Raw genomic sequence first — 22,133 nt, forward strand, 5'->3', positions numbered from 1 at the left:
AGGAATCGGTATCTCCGATGTACGTAAAGATTCGTTAAAAATTACAGAATCGGTATTAATCAGTAAAAAATAGCGAATCGGAAGGTATCGGTAAAAAATAAATACCGAAACCCCAATACGGATTCGTAAATACCGAAACTAATACCGAATCGGTAAATATCGATTCGGTAATTAAAAAATTCGGAATTTTTTGAATCAGCCAATCCTGTGCATCCCAATAACCTCCCAAACAGGAAGTGGCCACACTCAGGCAGATGCACTGAACCTGGAACTGACTGTGAGGCAGGTAGCTGAGCAGAGGAGCCAGGAGCAACACGGCCTCTCTTTGCAAAAAAAACAACTAGCAAAATGGCAAACCAGGAGAGAGAGAAGGAGGGAGCAGAAAGAAAACGAAAACAGAAGTTTAGCGAGAAGGAGTTGGAGGTCCTCATCGAAGAAGTACCAAGGACCATAATAAGTTGTTTGGCAAGCAGTCCCTCCATGTGCCAGAATCGCAGAAGAGACAGATCTGGCTTGCTATTCAGAGCAAGATCAATGCCATCAGGGTCGCCCAGCGCTCTATTGAGGACATAAAGAAAAGATGGTATGACCTGAGGAAGACTGCGAAGGCGAGGATGGCGGAGAGGCAGAAGCAGGCCAGCAAAACTGGTGGAGGGAGGAGCAGAGCATCTGCACCAACAGCCCTGGAGCTCATGTTTAGGTCCACCCTCCGGCCGGAGAGTGTGAGTGACATTGGCGGCGCAGACAGCTCTGCCAGAGCTGCCAGCAAACAAGGTAAGATGCATGCAACAGCATGCTGTGCACCCCCTTCCCCAACCCCAATCCCCAGAGAAGCATAGGGACTCCCACTCCAGTCCATGTTTTACTCATAACCTGCAATGCATTATGGGAGATGTAGTCAGAAGTAATACATGTTCAGAACAGTCAGTTTAGCAAACCCAAAGGCATGTGACAGCAATTAGCAAGCAGAGGACAGTCAGTGCGATTGGCAGGCATAATGTTTATTGCAATGCAAATGCTGCCAGATAAGTGAGCGTATCTACATTCTGTCTTTACAGATGGGACATCTGGCAGTGCAGCAGAGAGAAGGCACCCAGGCCAGAGGGGAGACAACAGGAAGAGGACCAGTCGACTCCAGGGAACACAACACCACCACCACCCCCAACACCAACGTCACCACCACCACCATCACCACAGCTCCAGAAAACGCCGCCATCACCACCATCACCATCACCACTGCCACAATCAACACCACCACCACAGTCAGGCAGGAGGCATGCCGTGGCGACCCTCCAGCATATGGAGGTGCCCTAGGAGGAGAGCACAGGGGGCCAATAGTCGAGAGTGGCTGTGGATGGCAACAGGGAAAGAGCAGAGTCCCCATCAGAGCGTGCCCACACATCCTCCAGACGCCGCAGGGCAAGGGAAGCCAGTCCTCCAATCCCGGGCCAAGGTGACACTGTTTTCGCTGGGCTTGAAATCAACATGCTGAAGGTCCAGCGCCTGCAAGGGAGAGCGATTAGGTCAGTGCAGCGGGAGATGGCACACATGAATGCGCACATGCATCGCATCGAAAAGGGCAGCCAGTTGATCAGCAGCTTGCGCTCTGTTTTAACCTGGCAGCCGGGACGGAAGTACAACCGGCGGAGAGGTGAGGTACTCTCCATAGGCACTTGGGCATAATTATAGTGCCATGTACAATAAGATATGCATAGATTTAATACTGATTTAGCCAATGTATTGACATCCCCTACAATGTTGAGATTTCGCAACACAAGCTGAGATACCACTGCCCATTGGGTAAGAAGCACAGCTGTGCTAAACCCTTTACCATTGTACTTTAGGTCATATTCATTTATATTTTACTTTCCTTTCTACTTGGTTTCGCCGTATTTCTTCTTACTCGGGTGTCCATGGGGTCACGGACGAGCCTGGGTGACCGTTTGAAGAGCACAATTGATCAATCACTAGGAAGAATTATAATGACCAAAATGGAAAGTGCATGTTTGCGACACTAAGATATAGTGGACGCACGTTGATCACGGTGATATGATCAGGCCTGTCCAGGGGCCGGGTCTATCTTTTGTAATACCCCTTTCTTCAAGTCTGATTTGTAAACTCACACTAACCCTTATGCACCTTAATGTGATACAAATGAGTTTATGATGTATGTGGTGCAAGTACATGTATGTAACATGCAGCCATTGTACATTTTAGAGTCCTGGCGAAGTCGTGGGTGTACCACCCTGACGAAACACGTGTTGGCTGGGCCTTGCAAATAAACTCTGAACTGAAGACTAACATCAATCAAGACCATATCAACTTTATTGACTCTGTGCTATATTGTGCATGATTTGCCTGTCAATACTGTACAGTGAGATAGCTGACGTGTGCACAGATCCTATGTTTTACCTCATTACCACCTGCTCTGGGTCAGTGGTAATTACTGATTCTTAAATACAAAATTTGGACAAATTCGTATTACCGAATTTTGGTACAACGCATTACCGAATTTTTACCGATTCCGTATTTACCGATTCGGCGTTTTGGTGTTGACCGATCGGTAAATAAGGAATCGGTAACTGTTTCCCTTTAATTTACGGAATCGTTATTACCGATGGCATACGGTAATACCTACATCGCGCAGGGCTAAATACCGGTCGGTAACGCTGAAATTTACCGAATTTCGGCTTTACCCTCCGGTATTTAGCCACCTACATCTAGCCCTGAATGTTCAAGATGGACTTAACCTGTTATGTACCAGAGAACATTTTCCATAGTATAGCATGTTTTAAAGAAAAAAAATAATCATACAGTCCTTTCCATAGCTAATATTTGTAGTGCATGCCAAGGACTCCATGGACATAGTATAAACAGGAAGCATGGAGGCAATGACCCATGACATTTGGTCATACCTCAACTTCTGAAGTTATTGCCTGGCCTCCAGGTTTTTGCTGTTCCTGTGGGAACGCATGCCTAATACATAATCCACCATCTCCTGTTTAGGAGGTTTGAAAGGCTGCTCCCAGCCCTCCTTCACTTCACAGGAGCAAGAGAACCCCTAACTGGATGCCCAAATGTAAATGTAGTATACTTGTAAAGCGCACAGCTGCCCCAGCAACGGGGCGTCCCGGCGCTGTATAACTCTGGGGAACCCGTCCTGGCTTTCCCTGTGGGATGGTCCCTTGCTGGGAGTCCCCAAGGTGGAGCCAGGCATCCCCGGAATTGGTGGGGCCGTTGTGGAGATTAGGCAAAGGTTGAAACAGAAGTTCAAATGGGATGTAGCCCACTCCCTTATGTGGAACTTCCCTGTAGGCAAAAAGAAGGCAAGGTAATAGGACATCCCAACTCCTGAGTTTGTCAGATAGTCCCATAATCATACCTTTAAGGCTTTGTTGAATCTTTCAACCAACCTGTGGATGGTAGGGTGTAGTGAACTTATAGTTGGCACAACACTCTTTCCACTTGTCTGTCAGGTAGATCTTGATCTGACACCACCTCCTTAGGAAATCCCACTCTGGAAAAGATTCCTAAGAGGGTGTTGGTCAGAAGAGGAATAGCGTCTGGGCTATCTGGTGGCATGGTCCACCACCACCAGGATATAACTGTCCCTGGATGCTGTAAGAGGGTCAAAGGACCAACAATGTGTATCCCTACCCTTTCAAAGGGCACCCCAACCATTGGTAGAGGGATTAAGGGGCATTTGTAGTGCCACCTGACTACCACTGGCATGGCAGGTGACACAGGAGCGACACAACTCCTTAGTGTCTTCAGACATATGGGGCCACTGAAAATGTGGGACAAGCCTGTCCCAAGTCTTGCTTTACCCAAGGTGCCCTGCAAGGGGTATGCCATTGCCAGGGTCAAGAGAAACTCTCTAAACGTCTGGGGTATGACCAACCTCCTGGTGTCACCAGGTTTGGGGTCCTTAGTCTCAAAATAAAGGAGTTTATCCTACCAGTAGACCTTGTGGGTTACACTGACATCCACTATGTGAGAAGTTAGCCTGGCATATGATGTCCACTATTCTAGTGGGCACCTTACACCAGTCCAAACGACCCTTATTGATGGTAGGTTTAGACAACCTTTATAGACAACTATCCTTGTGGTAGCTGTGGAGAGCAGCCTTCAGGCTAAGTCTTAAAGGAATGTAAAGCAGCTTGTTTTACCAGTCTATAATCTCTTGAATGACCAAATGAAAAGAGCACCACACCAGGTATATATATATAAAATATATGTATTTATTCTAAACACACCCCTCTAGTCTCTTTGTGGCATATGTAGGTAATCCCTATTTTGCGATGCTGAAATAGCGATTTTTAAGGAATCGCTATTTCAGAATCGCAAAATGGAATGTAGGTAATAATTTGCAATTTTTTTGCGATTACCTAACATTCCTTCATTGCGATTCGCAAATTGCGAATCGCAATTTAGGAATGAGTGTCCCATTCATTCCTATGGGCTAACAGGCCCAAAGGAATGAATGGGGATACATACTCAAATTGCGATTTTCTATGAGAAAATCGCAATTTGAGATTCACGATTCCAAGGGTGCCAGGGTGTCCAAAGGACACCTGTTGCACCCCTGGAATGTGCCTCAAAGTACATGTGGCGCACATAAATGCCCTAAGGGCATGTCTGTGCGCCACATGGCACATTGAGTTTAAAAAAATGCATTTAGAAAGGGAATCGCAAAATACCATCTACTTGGAGTAGGTGGTATTTTGCGATTCCTTAAGCTAAAATCGCATTTTTAAATTGACCCCTACATAGCATTTAAGGAATCGCAAAATTGCGATTCCTTAAATGCTTAAGCAAAATAAGGAATCGCAATTCTTTATTTTGCTAATATGCACCTACATATTCCGGCATTTCCGAATCGCAAACGTCTACCTACATATGCCCCTTTATGAGGCTAGAAGCAAAAGTACAATACAAGAACTTAAATAGCACACAGTAAATTAGCACAGTATATGTTTTGCCCTAGGGGCCTCACTAACTATATACTAGGAAAGTGGTATAAGTACCGCTCTGGTCATAGAGACAAGGCCTAGGGCCTGTAGAACCGCTGGGGCAACCAGGAACCACCCATGGTAGGGATGCAGGAGATTCACGGGGGACGCGCGCAGTGTCTAAACACAGCCGCAAATCACCATTGACTTCTATGGAGAAAGTTAAAGTTATAGTTTTAAAGTGTAACCCCTACAGTGCTCGCGTCGGCCGTTGACGCAAGCACTACCTCCCTGGTGCTTCCTGGTTCCTGGCTTCGGTGCAGACCAGCAAGGTCTGAGGGACTCACCATTTGGTGGGGTGTCAGGGCACGTCTGGAGCAACCAGGAAAGCCCAAGAAACAGAAGAGTTACCTTCATGGGGACCCACCAGTCAACGGACTAGGGATCGCGTAGGAACCTCGAGCAGGAATGCAAAAAGCGGGCCTAAGGTACACTCGTGGAGTGTAGGCCCACAATCTTCGATGCAAAAGGTACTCAGGGCTTGGACTACAAGTAGCCCAATGCAAAACTTCGGGAAAGCTCGGGAAGTCGAGGCACTATCAAATGTACTGGATGGCCAGGAGTTACGGTCCCACGTCTCTTGTGATAGCTACAGGTCTCAGCTTTGCTGGGGACTCGTGTCAACCTCGGAGATGTCTGGAAGTCTGTGTCCTGTGTCCGAATGTTAGAGTGTACCACAACCTTTTTAGGGCCAGTAACCCCTACTGTGGCTGTTTGTGATATCGTCTGCGTTGGTAACTTGGTAAGTGTTGTTCAAGTGAGTATAGCTCATGTGACACCAGTCCTTCAGCCACCATAGTGACACTGGCGCCTGTGTCCCTGTAAGCTTCTGCTTCCATACCATTGATGAGTGGAAACTGCCTCTAACTCCTCATATTAGGAGGGCGGGCAGCCAAAGTGGCAAGTTCAGTGCCACCCTCTGATAGCAGGACAGCCTCAGTGACTTCTCTGGCGAGGTCAGAGCTCACTGTTGTACCAAAGGTGAAGCCAGCTACACCCTGTTGGAGCTTACTGCTACTAGTGCTACTGCTAGGGGCACTAGGATGAGTAGTAGCAGTCTTGGTGCCTTTCTTAGGACAAATTGGATAATTTGTCCTATGGATGTTTGCTTACAAACAAAGCACCAAGGAGGTGTATTGCTAGTGAAAGAGGAGGATTGTGATCCAACCTCAGAGGGAGATTTTTGTGGTCATGAAGAAGACTTTATCATGTTAGCTTTAGGTTTCTCCCCATCTTTCTCTTGGCCCTAGATTTATCTTTTAGAGCTTCTCCTCCTAGAAACCCTGTGAACCAAACCAGGGGGAGTGAGAAGGGGCAAACTGACATGACCTCCTTCAGTACCATCAGTACCTCCCACTACAGGTATAGGGTCCACCAGAGGAACCTCCGCAGGTACCTCCTGGACATGCCCGTTGACCGAGCCAGGGGTACTGCATACCTCCTGCTCGTCCAGGTCATCCCTCTCACCCAGGCCTTCCTCCTCCAGTGACCGTGCAGGATTCTGGATGTTATCTAGGAGGAGTAATCCAGACAGAAAATACCTAATGCGCTTACCACCTCTTCTAGGTCCTTTGCACAGAGTCCTAAGCTCCTGGACCAGAAGGGCACAGTACCTAGACTCCTGAGTCTGGCTAGATTCCCCATTAGTGGACATGGTGCTAGTGTAGTATAGTGTACCCTACTCTAGCAATCTATACTTACAACAACAAAGTTTGGAGAAACCTTAACTAAAGGTTTTAGAAATGTCTTTCCGAACAAGTATTTTGCAATTACCAAAGTAGTAGTGGTTTCTTGTGGAAACCTTACTTGTGACAAAGTTGTGAAGATAGTGCAAGTCCTTATCTCAACCGCTGAACCACCAACGTAGGAGGCTGACTCAGTATATGGTGTCCACCTATGGTGAGGGGCCGTGCACTGAGTCCCGGCAACCCTTAGTGATGGTGTTTAGGTCCCTGTAAGCCAGAGCTCTCGAGGGGCAGCTGCGGAGAGCAGCTAAGGCTTATCCAGGAGGATGTAAAGCATTTGCATTTACCACTATAGACAGTCATAAGCCTTTCACTCAGGAAAGACCACACCAGGTGAGTATGAAAATACTTTATATTTATTACTACACACTGGACACTAACTTGGTATATCTCCTACTTGGGGGTATCAATTACTCAAAATAAATATTTTGGGAATTATCAAATAGCATAGGAAAACACATAGGGCCCAACGGGGGCCAAACCATGTACTAAAATAGTGGAGTGTGAGGTTGGTATCAAAAAAGGACTAGTAACCATGGATGGAGGACCCCAGGGGAAACACGGAACCACTCCGGGTAAGTAGCCAGAGACCCCAAGGCACTCGGGTACAGACTGGTTACACCAGGTCAGGCGTCCATTGGATAACACAGGGTAAGTCGCGTTTGGGATTTTACTGTTCTAGGACCCTTCTCAAAGGACCCCGAAGGAACCACTTGGATCAAGGAAGGTTGGAGAGCCATCTAACCCGTTGATACCCCTGGAACCCGGCTGACTATACCAGGGAGCCCAGGTGCATATGGATAAAGTGGTGTCGGAACATCCCGTAGAGGCCAATGGAGGGTCGTGGAAGATCAGCAGCTACAGAGTCCCGTGGACCAGGCTGGTGGAACCAGGACGAGGGATCCAGATGAGAAGAACCTAAAACCAGAGGGGACAGAGTCCAACGCCTCACCCACCCTACGGAGGTGACCAGGAGGCAACGGAGCACAATATCAGCCCCGGTAGGGGGTTCTGCTGTAGCACGGTATGGATGACGCAGCAGTTGTGGAGCCCAGTCAACGATGCTGGAGCATCCGAGCCATCAACGATCTGTCCCACGCTGGTTGACAAGTGAAGGAAGGTCAGTGTCTGGCAGAATCACCAACAAGCCTTGGCAAATGTAAACACTGGTTAATTGGAGCGGATGCTGTGTTTAGACCAGTAAGGCCTGTGGGAGTAAACCAGCAATTGGTAAATCAGGGCTGGCCCTCAGCACGCAGGAGAACCAGCAGGAATCAATGGAGCTCCCTCGAGGACCCTCTGCCAGCAGGAATCCTTGGAGCTCCCTTTAGGACCCTCTGCCAGCAGGTACAGGGAGTTGCAAGGAAGCCTCAGCAGCACACAAGAGATGAAGGCCCAGGATACAGAGGATGCAGGCAGGACATTGTTCTTGAAGCTGTGCCAGGCTGGGGTGTCTTTGAGTTCAAAGATCTTCAGTAAGTGGAGTCAACAAGCCTTGGCAATGACAGACAGACACAGTGCACAGGGAGGCAGTTCACGTCAGCTGGACAGCCCCCCCACTTGCAGGGAAAACTGGTCAGGCCTCTGGAGAGCCAACAAGCCACCAGTTGTGTGGCAGAGCTGGGCGAAATCCGTGGGACAATATGATCAGCAAACCGGTCGTTGTCAAAAAGGTGCCTGCAGATGCAGGGAAGCGACTCCTTCATTTCAATAGAAATTCCTTTTAGCTGGGATGCAGGCTGAATCCTTGGTGACTTAGAGGACGCACGGCCACAGAGTTGCAGAACTTGAAAAAGCACAGGGAGAAACACGCAGCAGGAATCTTCCCACTGGAGCAGTCGTGTCATAAGTCCTGGCTTCAAGAACATCAGAGTTCCGGAGTCCACTAACAGAAGAGTCTTTGGACAGCCTTCAGAAAACAGGCAGTTGGATCTAGATGTTGTTGTCTGGACAAATCTAAGGACCCCCCTCAGGGGAGCTGATAAGTAACCATAAGAAGGGGAAGAGCCTCTTACCTGTTGATCCACCTATCACAGGGGGTCAAGGGTGCTACTCAGCTGTCCTAGCCAGTCAGAGGCTCCAAGGGGCCAAGATTCAACATGGCAGAATCAAGTGACCACCTGGAGGAGCTCTGGGCACCTTTCTAGGGAGGACCTGGACAGTGGGGTGGACAATTTCCTGTCCTTTGTGTGGTTTCTCGCCAGAGCGCCATCCAAGGGCTCCTGAACTTTGCAAAATGGGTTTATGCATGAAAGCCCCTTCAGTGCAGTCTTGGGGTGTTAGGATGCGCTCCCATCCTACCTAATTCTAAAGGAGAGGTGGACATTCCACCAAGAGGGCGCAGTTGGCATTGCCAAGGAGATAGATTTCCGCCTGCGAGATCATCCGTGGGGAGGGAGTTTCCTGACTGTCTAGCCTGCTCCTCTCGCTCGATGGTCTTAGTCAGGGGGCTACCATGTCCAGGAGCTTGTCCTGATGCGCTCACCATGACCTGTCTATTCTCTTTGTTGGATCTTTCATGTACTTTGAGAAGAAGGTACCTCATTTTGGGTCGATCTCTGAGGTCGCTGTCACCCTATTGCCAAGGGACTGTCTAGGACATTCCACCCGTAGGCGCACTCTATCGTGTTTACTGAGGGGATGGCGGCTTTTACTCGCCAAGTAGTCCAACACTTTCTTCTCTGGGATCCACTCTGCAGAGCGTGGATGGTAAATTCCCTCGTGTCAAACATGTCGCTATGGGTAGAGTCCCCCTCTAGTGATTCTGAACCGGTGGAATACGGGTGCCAGAATCTGCCTGAGTCTTGGGCCTCATCAGAGGAGGCTTCGTCGTCCTCAATGTCACCCTCCCCCAACTCAGGGGACCCCTCCTTGGGGTCAAGATCAGTTGTGATGTCATCGCTCATCGTTTCCTCCTCCCGGTAGGGTACATCCTTTAACATGTGCGCACTCTTATGGAAGACTTGAGTCAAACGGCTAAAACCTTACAGGTGCCCCTAGTCACGTTTGCCGGCCTTGCGTGTGTGGACTGAGGTCACCCCACTAGGCCCAGCCCCTTGTCTCCCAGTATACCAGTGCCCTTGTAAACGTGGGACGGCAGTGTTGCAACATTTTCCTGCAAAGGGGCAAGCACCTGGGATATTGCCTGGGAAGGAAACTTGTACACCTCTGCAAAAATGCGTCGCTGGGGTGGCCAAACCTCCTCAGAAGTGCAAGAGGTGCAGAGTCATGTTCTCTTTGTGACTGCATATTTATTTAAAAGGGTGAGAGTACCAAGTGGCCTAGTACACTTTGAAAAACCACTTGAGGTAGACGTTTACTGATGCTCAGCCGCACATGAAGTCTGCCACCCGTCAGGGAATGTCAATGAGCTAAGCCCTAAAAGCTTACCGCTTCCGCAGTGTCAGGTAAATGTAAATGTATGGGACTTGTAAAGCGCACAGCTGCCCGTAAGCGTCCCGGCGCTGAAGACCGCTGGGGAACCCGTCCTGGCTTTCCCTGTGAGATGGTCCCTTCTGGGTATCTCCAAGGTGAAACCAGGCATCCCCGGCGTCTGTGGGGGGCCGTTGTAGAGATGAGGCAAGCTTAATGCCCAGAGTTGCCGAGTGTGATCCCTGGTTAGAGTAGGCACCGAGGCGAGAATTATCGAGTCCGCTGACCCTGGTCCACGACCCTGCCACGCCGGGAATTGAACCCTGGTCCCGGGCCGTTCTCTGCTTCCGGGTCTGCCGCCTCTAACCAGTGAGCCACACCACTCCACTGTGTGGGTTGGGGAGAGGAGGCACACAGCTGGCAGCTGCTAATCCTCTCTTCAGCGCAACGCTGCATATGGAGCGCAGACAAGCCGCTCTGCAGTGCGAAGAGTCCGTTGGAAGGTGCAAAAGAGTGGCACCTAGCGCACCCGCGCAGGATAAAGGAAGGGAAAAAGCAATCGCTATAATAGAGCACTCAAGGCAATGAAGCGAGCCAAGTCCCATTCTCCTGCTAACGGTGTCAGGAAGGAAAAGTAAGGCGACTTAACTAACGGCGTAGCAGTAAAGAAAGAGGAAGGACTATGTTTCATTTTGGGTTTTATTGACTGTCGGACTTTGAATGGATTGGACTACAGGTTACTATGGTTACTCCCTAAGGTTCATGGGAGATGAAGTTTGTGAAGTTGTTGTTTTATTTTACCTTTGAACCTGCTATGTTAATAAAGGTGAAGAAAGATATGCATAATCCTCGCCTCTGGTCCTTACATAGAAACATAGTTGTTATGATCCGTCAAAGACACAGTGAGCGGGTGTTTTGCAAGGTATGGGATACTTTGCGTGTTTGTGCTTGCTGCAGGCAATGTTTGTGGTGAGGTGAGCATTCCCCATTAGGGTAAAAGAGCTTCAAACCCCCCAGGGAGGCTGTTTTAGCCAGGGATGCCGCAGCTTCCAAAGACAATGGCTCCAGCCCTAATGCCACATCCTCTTCCATCATTTAAGAGAGTCAATCAATCAATCAATCAGGTCATTTATAGAGCGCACTACTCACCCGTAGGGTCTCAAGGCGCTGGGGTGGGGGGAGCTGTGCCGTTACTGCTCGAACAGCCAGGGCTTGAGCTTCTTCCTGAAGGAGAGGTGGTCTTGGGTCAGGCGCAGGTCGGTCGGGAGTGAGTTCCAGGTCTTGGCGGCCAGGTGGGAGAAGGACCTTCCTCCTGTTGTCGCTCTTCGGATGCGGGGGACGGCGGCGAGGGCGTGGCTGGTTGATCTGAGGAGGCGCTTGGGGGTGTAGAAGTTGATCCGGTTGTTGAGGTAGCTCGGGCCTTGGTCGTGTAGGGCTTTGTGCGCGTGGGAGAGGAGACGGAAGGTGATTCTCTTGTTGACCGGGAGCCAATGCAGATCTCTCAGGTGTCCGGAGATGTGGCTGCGTCGGGGGATGTCGAGGATGAGTCTGGCCGAGGCGTTCTGGATCCGCTGGAGTCTCTTCTGGAGCTTGGCGGTGGTTCCGGCGTAGAGGGCGTTGCCGTAGTCCAGTCGGCTGGTGATGAGGGCCTGGGTGACCGTCTTCCTCGTCTCGGTGGGGATCCACCGGAAGATCTTACGTAGCATGCGCAGGATGTTGAAGCAAGACGAGGAGACGGCGTTTACTTGTCTGGTCATGGAGAGGGAGGAGTCCAGGATTAAGCCCAGGTTGCGTGCGTGGTCCGTTGGTTTGGGTGCGGTGCCCAGGGCGGGGGGCCACCAGGAGTCGTCCCAGGCGGAGGGCGAGGAGCCCAGGATGAGGACCTCCGTCTTGTCCGAGTTCAGTTTCAGGCGGCTGGTCGTCATCCTCAACTCAATGTACTGACTGGCCTTCTTACTGTGAAGGATGGGCCCACAGCCACACCACCCATGAGGAAATGCCCTGCTTGAGGCAACAGCAGAACAATCTTAATTCCTCCCACCACTCCAATACACTCATAACGGGAAACGCCGGCTCTTGACAAACAGCAAGGGGCATGGGATGGAAATTAGCTCCTGTAACAGCTTTGATGGACATGAGCTCCTGTAACAGCTTTATTCGCTTTGGGGCTTAGAGAGCAACCCATGACTGAGGGAGGTCCACTCGATCACACATCTGTCTTCATATTGGAAGGGTGTGCAATCATTAAGGCATGCTGGGGGTGCTGAAACACCCCCAATGGATACAGGTAATGCATAGGGGATCAGACTTTTGGTTGCTATACAAATTACAGTCCATGTGATAATAAATGTCATGAAAATCTACAGTAAAAAAAATGGCCCATCAGTCCATGAAACAGCCCCACAGGCAGCCAACACCATGGCCCTCATACTGACCTGTGGGACCAGTCCTGGCACAGTCACACTGTCCTATAGGCTGGTCCATCCCTCGACTGGAGGTGTGAACAGAGGAGATGCTCAGGGTCAGAGACTGTTTCATTACTGTTTCCGGGCGTGTGCGCCAGAAACAATGCATAATATTGTAATAAGCTGGGCCCAGAAGACGTTCCCATCACAACGCAGTCACCTCTCTTGGTGCAGCCAAGACTGCAATAAGATTAAACAAATATACGCTGGCTGCACTCAAGCCTCAATGAAAGCAAAACACCTCGAGAAATGCTAAAAAGGTGTGACAAATGTACTTTACTGGGAGAAAGTGGTGAGATGCACTACAATGTGTTACACTAACCCATGATGCGTGCCAATTGGCACGACTGATACTTGAAAATGCCTCCTCCCATGTGGAACATCATGAAAACTCTTGCAAAACGAAAGTGAAAAACAGACTCAACAAAGAACAGCTTTCACCTAGTCTAAATACAGAAAGGCAGACTCTCTGATCTCCAGATGGTAAGTGGAAGAAGCCATCAGCACCCTCTCCCTTTAACGTACAACAGCCTAGGAAAAAGAAACACCAGTAACATTAAATACAGAAGCTGTTTCCATCAAGATTAAATAAAAGCACCTAAAAGTGATTGAATTCAGCAAATTCCTCCTTTACTCAAGCATGTCCCTAAATTGCAGATTTGTAAAGTGTGACTTATCACCCCTAAGGGTATCCAGGCGCTCGGGCCGTCGTGAGCTGTTGCCCAGAGTCACATGATGCTGAGCTGCGGCCAATGCTGGGGCTCGAGCAGTGAGCCGTGTGGTCCGGAGTCAGCTGCTCTGGCCACTGCGCCACACCTGACCCGGAGACGTGTGCGTCGGAGTCAGCTGCTCTGGCCGCTGCACAACACCTGTCCCCGGAGCCCTGTGCGCCGGAGTCAGCTGCTCTGGCCTCTGCGCCACACCTGTCCCCGGAGCCCTGTGCGCTAGAGTCAGCTGCTCTGGCCGCTGCAACACACCTGTCCCCGGAGCCCTGTGCGCCGGAGTCAGCTGCTCTGGCCACTGCGCCACACTGTCCCCGGAGCCCTGTGCGCCTGAGTCACCTGCTCTGGCCGCTGCGCCACACCTGCCCCCCGGAGCCCTGTGCTCCGGAGTCGGCTGCTCTGGCCGCTGTGCCACACCTGTCCACAGAGCCCTGTGTGCCGGAGTCAGCTGCTCTGGCTACTGCGCAACACCTGTCCCCGGAGCCCTGTGCGCCGGAGTCAGCTGCTCTGGCCCCTACGCCACACCTGTCCTCGGAGCCCTGTGCGCCGGAGTCAGCTGCTCTGGCTGCTGCGCCACACCTGTCCCCGGAGCCCTGTGCTTCGGAGTCAGCTGCTCTGGCGGCTGCGCCACACCTGTCCCCGGAGCCCTGTGTGCCGGAGTCAGCTGCTCTGGCTGCTGCGCCACACCTGTCCCCGGAGCCCTGTGCGCCGGAGTCAGCTGCCCTGGCCCCTATGCCACACCTGTCCCCGGAGCCCTGTGCGCCGGAGTCAGCTGCTCTGGCCCCTACGCCACACCTGTCCTCGGAGCCCTGTGCGCCGGAGTCAGCTGCTCTGGCCGCTGCGCCACACCTGTCCCCGGAGCCCTGTGCTTTGGAGTCAGCTGCTCTGGCCCCTACGCCACACCTGTCCTCGGAGCCCTGTGTGCAGGAGTCAGCTGCTCTGGCTGCTGCGCCACACCTGTCCCCGGAGCCCTGTGCGCCGGAGTCAGCTGCTCTGGCCCCTACGCCACACCTGTCCCCGGAGCCCTGTGCGCCGGAGTCAGCTGCTCTGGCCGCTGCGCCACACCTGTCCCCGGAGCCCTGTGCGCTAGAGTCAGCTGCTCTGGCCGCTGCAACACACCTGTCCCCGGAGCCCTGTGCGCCGGAGTCAGCTGCTCTGGCCGCTGCGCCACACTGTCCCCGGAGCCCTGTGCGCCTGAGTCACCTGCTCTGGCCGCTGCGCCACACCTGCCCCCCGGAGCCCTGTGCTCCGGAGTCGGCTGCTCTGGCCGCTGTGCCACACCTGTCCACAGAGCCCTGTGTGCCGGAGTCAGCTGCTCTGGCTGCTGCGCAACACCTGTCCCCGGAGCCATGTGCGCCGGAGTCAGCTGCTCTGGCCCCTACGCCACACCTGTCCTCGGAGCCCTGTGCGCCGGAGTCAGCTGCTCTGGCCGCTGCGCCACACCTGTCCCCGGAGCCCTGTGCTTCGGAGTCAGCTGCTCTGGCGGCTGTGCCACACCTGTCCCCGGAGCCCTGTGTGCCGGAGTCAGCTGCTCTGGCTGCTGCGCCACACCTGTCCCCGGAGCCCTGTGCGCCGGAGTCAGCTGCTCTGGCCCCTACGCCACACCTGTCCCCGGAGCCCTGTGCGCCGGAGTCAGCTGCCCCTACGCCACACCTGTCCTCGGAGCCCTGTGCGCCGGAGTCAGCTGCTCTGGCCGCTGCGCCACACCTGTCCCCGGAGCCCTGTGCTTCGGAGTCAGCTGCTCTGGCCCCTACGCCACACCTGTCCTCGGAGCCCTGTGTGCCGGAGTCAGCTGCTCTGGCTGCTGCGCCACACCTGTCCCCGGAGCCCTGTGCGCCGGAGTCAGCTGCTCTGGCCCCTACGCCACACCTGTCCCCGGAGCCCTGTGTGCCGGAGTCAGCTGCTCTGGCCGCTGCGCCACACCTGATCCTCAATACTGAGGCTGACTTGGGAAACTGACGGGTTTTTTGAGTGGGTGGAAAGTTGGATCCTTTCTTACAACTGTGGCTGTCACTCCTCATATTTACATTTATAAATGAACTGACACTCTTTAGTTTCTCTTTCATATTTACATTTATAAATGTACTGACGCTCTTTAGTTTCTTTTGCTCTTTTTCTTGTCTGGGGTGAAATGTTTAAACATTTAATTCAAAGATACATTTAAAAACCTCTGCTTTGGAGTCACAAATTTGCTAGCATTCGCGACAAGAATTTGCAATTCTATTAAGGACACGGAGGCGAGGATTATGCCTCTTCATGAGGGGCTAAAATTGTTCGCGACGCTAGCGAACAAGCACAACACACTCCCTGAAGTCCCAGTCACCCCACAAGCAGGTAAACTCGATAGACCAACATACGCATTAACAATAAATTGTATGCTATAACTGGGCAATTTTAAACACTCGTTAATCACGTTAACATATTTTAGCCCCTCATTAATCCCATAAACATGAGCAATATATGCCAACAGCAGAGGGAGATAACAAAGTGCACTTAGCTCTTGCTGTGAGCAGCAAAGAAAGAGGCATAATCTGAAGCCTCCGATCCTGCAATAGAATCAGTGAAGGCTGGGCCTGGCAGTACTCACTGCTGGTGCTGACCCTGCCACCAATGACCAAGAGACTCTTCATACTCATAGGAAGAGAAGAGCTCCGCAGCCTCCGCTACTTCTGCTGTCGCTGCCGCTGCTGACCCGGATGGTATTGCCTACAAAGGCCAGGGAGAGGCCCAGTCTGCTGCTGGCGCTGACCCCCGGTGACCCGGAAGTGAAAGCGTTTACAGTTTGCCACAGTGAGTGTGAAGGAAGCTTCGAGGAATGAGAGAGGGTGAGACTCAGGAGGAGCCAGAGCAGGGGGGGGTGGGGGGAGAAGAGGAGAGGGAGAAGAGGAGGGGAGGGGAGGAAGAGGAGGGGGAGAAGAGGAGGGGGAGGTCGGGGGAGAAGAGGAGGGGGAGGTCGGGGGAGAAGAGGAGGGGTGAGGGGGGCCTGGGTCAGAGGTGAAAACAGAGGGGGGCAGAGGAAGGGGGAAGAGGGGGGCAGAGGAGCGGGGTCAGAAGAGGAGGGGGGCCTATGGCAGAGGAGGGGTGAGGGGGGCCTGGGTCAGAGGTGAAAACAGAGGGGGGGCAGAGGAAGGGGGAAGAGGGGGGCAGAGGAGCGGGGTCAGAAGAGGAGGAGGGGGGCCTGGGGCAGGGAAGGGGCCTGGGGCGGGGGGGGGGGGTCAGAAGAAAAGGAGGGGGGTAGGGGGTGTGCTTGATATTGTGCTCAGTAATGTAAGACCTTTTAAGGCAGAAGAACTCTGTCCTGAATGTGAGTCTTTAGTTGATAATCAGAGGCCTCCTTCCCTCTCGTGGCCTCCTCCCCTCTTGTGACGTCCTCCCCTCTGGTGGCCTCCTCCCCTCTTGTGACGTCCTCCCCTCTGGTGGCCTCCTCCCCTCTTGTGGCCTCCTCCCCTCTGGTGGCCTCCTTCCCTCTTGTGGCCTCCTTCCCTCTTGTGGCCTCCTTCCCTCTTGTGGCCTCCTCCCCTCTTGTGGCCTCCTTCCCTCTTGTGGCCTCCTCCCCTCTTGTGGCCTCCTCCCCTCTTGTGGCCTCCTCCCCTCTTGTGGCCTCCTTCCCTCTTGTGGCCTCCTCCCCTCTTGTGGCCTCCTCCCCTCTTGTGGCCTCCTCCCCTCTTGTGGCCTCCTTCCCTCTTGTGGCCTCCTCCCCTCTTGTGGCCTCCTCCCCTCTTGTGGCCTCCTCCCCTCTTGTGGCCTCCTCCCCTCTTGTGGCCTCCTCCCCTCTTGTGGCCTCCTCCCCTCTTGTGGCCTCCTCCCCTCTTGTGGCCTCCTTCCCTCTTGTGGCCTCCTCCCCTCTCGTGTTCTCCTCCCCTCTTGTGGCCTCCACATGGTTCTTGCACAGAACGCAGCATCTTTTTGTTCTAATTTCGAACTTCTTTTCAGCTGGTGTGAGGCTGTGGAGACCGCACTGTTCATTAAAAATCATGACGACATGAAGTAGAGGTGGAAGTGAGAGACAGAAATGATGTAGAAGGATATGTGAGGCGGAGAGAGGCAAAGTATATAGAGAAATGTGAGGTAGCCGGATGGAAAGATGAAGAGTGGTAGATAGAGGAAGATGTGAAAGAGAGGTAGAGAAATAGGTAGAGTTTAGAGTGAGGTAGGGAGAAGGTAATGTAGAGAGGCAGAAGAGGACAGTATTCCAAGGGGGGAGGTGAAGAGAGAGAGGCAATGTAGATAAAAGGTGAATTAGAGAGAGGTAAAAGCAGCAAGAAGTGGACGATGCACGATAGAGTGTGCAAAGTGAGAAGAGGTAGAGCACAACATTTCAGGTAACGAGGGCGGAGAGGGGCGAAGTGTAGAAAGAGGAATTTGAAAACATATATGAACTAGAGAAAGAGAGGTGATGTTAGTATGGAGATATCGAGTTGTGGGAAAATTAAAGAGGAAGAGACATTTAGGTAGAGCGATCCGTACAGATAAAGTTTGAGAGAGATAGTTGAGGTTGAGGTGGAGGGGGTGAGGTGAAGTGGAGAAGGAGGTCCAGATAGAGAAATATATGTTTGCATGAAAGAGCGAGCAAGGGACATAGAGGGTTGAGGATGGGCAGAGAACATATTTAAAGATAAAGTTTGAGAGAGATAGTTGAGGTGGAGGGGGTGAGGTGAAGTGAAGAAGGAGGTCCAGATAGAGAAATATATGTTTGCATGAAAGAGCGAGCAAGGGACATAGAGGGTTGAGGATAGGCAGAGAACATATTTAAAGAGAGAATAGTTCATGGTCGAGGTAGAGAGATAGAGGTAGTCAGAATGTAGTAAATATTTAGCGAGGTGAAGGAAAGAGAACAGAGGTAGAGGGTGAGAAAGAGAGGTGGGGAGAGTAGGCTGTGAACTAAGAATGATGTAAGTGTTAAGATGTATGTAGTGAGAGAGGGTGATGTGGCAGAGAGAGAGAGGAGATAGCGAGGTGAGAAGAATGGGAAGGCATGGAAAGGGCAGAGAGAGAAGTAGAGGTAAGGTAGTAGACATGAAGAGAGGATGGAGGTGAGGTAAAGCTAGAGATGAGTTTGTGTGAGAGGTGAAATGTAATCAAGGGAGAAACAAGGATGTAATTGAGAAACAAGTTAAGTGCGGTACAGAGATAGGGATGAGGTAGAGAGAGTTGAGTAAGAGAGATATAAGAATAGATATAGATGTAGGTACAGAGACTGAAAGAGAGACAAGGGCATGAGAGAGAGTTATAGAAAGGGGGAGCAGAGTGAGGTATATTGGATGAGAGGTGAGGTAGACAAAGCTGAGGAAAAGAGATCAGAGATAAAAGAGAAGGTGGGGGTACATAGAGAAGTAGAGAGAGGTTAAGCGGGACTGTGATGTCAAATAAGGAGAGAGTGATGTAACACACTCATTTCACTATAATTGCCACCAGCTGCCGGAGAATGTGATGGTTAAGGCTGAGCAGACCAAGCATGCACAAGAGAATGTGAGGTTTAATGCTGGTCATACCAAGCATGCACAAGAGAATGTGAGCTTTAAGGCTGGGCAAAACAAGCATGCACAGGAAAATGTGAGGGTTAAGGCTGGGCAGACCAAGCATGCATAAGAGAATGTGAGGGTTGAGGATGGGCAGACCACGCATGCACAAGAGTGTGAGGGTTAAGGCTGGGCAAAACAAGCATGCACTAGAGAATGTGTAGTTTAAGGCTGGGCAATACAAGCATGCACATGAAAATGTGAGGGATAAGGCTAGGCAGATCAAGCATGCATAAGAGAATGTGAGGGTTGAGGATGGGCAGACCATGCATGCACAAGAGTGTGAGGGTTAAGGCTGGGCACACCAAGCGTACAGAAGAGCATGTGCGGGTTAAGTCTGGGCAGACCACGCATGCACAAGAGAATGCGAGGGTTAAGGCTGGGCAGACCACGCATGAACAAGAGAATGTGAGGGTTAAGTCTGGGCAGACCACGCATGCACAAGAGAATGTGAGGGTTGATGCTGGGCAGATCAGGCATGCACAGTAGAATATGAGGGTTGAGGCTGGGCACACCAAGCATGCACAAGAGAATGTGAGGGTTGAGGCTGGGCACACCAAGCATGCACAAGAGAATGGGAGGGTTGAGGCTGGGCAGATCATGCATGCACAAGAGAATGTGAGGGTTGAGGCTGGGCACACTAAGCATGCACAAGAGAATGTGAGTGTTGAGGCTGGGCATACCAAGCGTACACAAGAGAATATCAGGGTTGAGGCTGGGCAGACCAAACGTGCACAAGAGAATGTGAGGGTTGAGGCTGGGCACACCAAGCGTGCACAAGAGAATGTGAGGGTTGAGGCTGGGCACACCAAGCATGCACAAAAGAATGTGAGGGTTGAGGCTGGGCAGACCAAGCGTGCCCAAGAGAATGTGAGGGTTGATGCTGGGCAGACCACACATGCACAGTAAGGAGCAGATACATTATTTTTAGTGCAACTCAGTGCAGCAGTTAGGTTACAGCGCTGTGATGTGCGAGGGGGAGAAAGCAGCGCCTAGTCAGATTTATGAAATACAGCACGCTGCTGCACACTGCCCCGGCACAAGTACACAGTCTACCTAGTGCCACGCAAAACCTTTACACCATAGGGCAGAGGAGTGTGTGCTGTCTAGCATAGGATTAGTACTGGAAACACACTTACAGTACAAAATCCTATACATAGATTAATCCTTCTACACTCTACAGGTTGTGTTTGTGCTGTGAAGTGCAGGGCAGGTTGTTTTTGTGCTGTGAAGTACAGTGCACATGCAATATGTGGAGTGTTTGAAGAAGTGACAACGTTTCTCCATGTTATCACCTACTTCAATGCCTTTTTTAACATAAAATTAACAGACCCTCAGTACTCTCACAATACGATATTGAAGCCTTGTACATTTTTCCATATTTCCGCGCGTCGCTAATATATGAAGTATCGCGTGTTCATGGTGATGATAGAAAGGAGTGTTTATACCTTACAGAATGCTCCACCCACAGTTAGATCTGCTTCCTCCTCAGATACTGACACCTTCGAACTCCCTCAACAGCATTCCACATTGGGTGTTGCATCAGAGACTCTGGAATGTCACAGCTCTGTTGAAGAGACTGCAAGAACTTTGTGTGAAGAGTGACCCGTGATTATTTGGGGTGTTACATGTGATTGTGCAGATCTGTGCCCGCCCTGTGCCCGCCCTGTGTGTAGGTCTCTGGGAGTAGGCGATGCTCGTGAATGGCTTGGACGAAGTCTAACCTTTCAATACAGAATGTATGGAAGTGATTTGTGTGTGCGAGACAGTGTGTATGTGCTTGTTTATGATTGGGCCTCTCGGGTGGATACATTATATATGAGCGCGTAAGCGACTGATCCGTCTGATTACTTATTTCCAGTGTGTAGGTCTTTGTGCCTGGAGATCAATTGTGTTTCAGGTGTGTGTGCACGGCAGAGCATAATGCATGTGTAATTGTGCAGCAAGATGTGGTTAAGAGATATCTGGTTTGTTACATTAATCCATTTATAAATGAGGTGTGAGGCTGTACAAGTGAGAGTTGGAGTTTGTGTCACATCTGTGAGTATACAGTTGAATGGAGTTTTTAAAGAGCAATTTCTTTGTGTGTGTGCTGCAAAAATGTTGCCAAAGACAAGCCTGTCTGCTCCCAGGCAAGCCTGGCCACATCCGCTGGGACCTGGAGTCAGGTAGTATCCTCAATATTTCTCATCTTCAGCATAAGATCTATTGTCTTTAATATACACAGATTTTAGTATCTCCCCCATGCTTGCCTCGTCTTTAGAAGCAAATGGCGTGTATGATAGCCACACTTATCGAGTAATCTGGTACTCAGCAGCCCTCACTGTGGGCCAACAAACAATAAGACTCTTCTACATCCTCAGATTGAGGAGTCGTTAAAAGCGGCTTTACTAAACCCACCCTCCTTAGGCAAAGATAAGGTAGAAATACTCAAATTATTACAATCTCCTAAGCCGGATATCCTGTTCTTAACTGAAACCTGGTTGTCAGAGGAATCTACTCCATATCTCCAGAAGCCGTACCCGAAGATAACCAAAAGAGAACAAACTCAGAGAAAGGAGATGAGATATCAGCAATTATTCTCCTGTGGATCCACACATCTCTGAAACTAATTACTCAAACTGAAGGGGTAAATCTACTTCACTTCAACTCAGCCTCTAAAGATAATGAATTTGCTGAGTTAATGATGTTGAGTTTACACCAGCAAATTACATGCTCAGGTCACATGAAATGAAATACCTAAAATCTGATCTGGGCATATAATTTGAATCGATCCAATATAATCATCCCTCCTTGCATATGGTCCAATCAGTATTTGATCAGCGTTGTATTCCGTTAGATTTTTCTAACTTGATCCACAAGCAGCAAATAAAACCATACACACATGGCGATACATTAATACAGAGCCAGTGTTATCAACACTCTCACAATCCCACCCCTGCCCCACTTACCATCAATTGAAGACGTTCTCTCCAAAGAATAATAATCCACTCTGTGGCTCAGACAGGCTAGTTATAAACCGCACCAGACCAATATCCTGGTACAAGCTAGAGTTAAAGAAGGCGAAACCTGCATTGCTTCAAAACTGGCAGGAAAGGGACGATAAAGAGCGAAAAATCTAATTTAAAATTGAGCTTGCAGAATATAAAGGCAAAATCGCACATGCAAAGTCCTCTTAATAGGCAAATAATAAAAATTATTTTTTATATCCTGAATGATTTGTCGCCCCAGATGAAATGAGAACTTCCCTGACTCCTATCGGTGCATTCTGTGACAATCTAAATACTTAACAAAAAAA

At 50.7% G+C, this 22,133-nt stretch overlaps 1 protein-coding gene across 2 annotated transcripts in view; it reads left to right on the forward strand.

Annotated features, from left to right (window-relative positions):
• Positions 1–16,064: 16,064 nt before the first annotated feature.
• The window catches only part of LOC144822450 (uncharacterized), a 54,679-nt gene continuing 48,610 nt past the window's right edge, over positions 16,065–22,133 (forward strand). Inside the window, exon 1 of one of the 2 annotated variants that reach the window (XM_078680127.1) lies at positions 16,065–16,106. The gene's annotated coding sequence lies outside the window, so the exon portion shown is untranslated. Of the gene's footprint in view, positions 16,142–22,133 lie in introns of both variants that reach the window. The other variant, XM_078680042.1, reaches the window with a different exon arrangement.

This window comes from Lissotriton helveticus, chromosome 1_1 (genome assembly GCF_964261635.1).
Source record: "Lissotriton helveticus chromosome 1_1, aLisHel1.1, whole genome shotgun sequence".
Taxonomy (NCBI): Eukaryota; Metazoa; Chordata; class Amphibia; order Caudata; family Salamandridae; genus Lissotriton; species Lissotriton helveticus.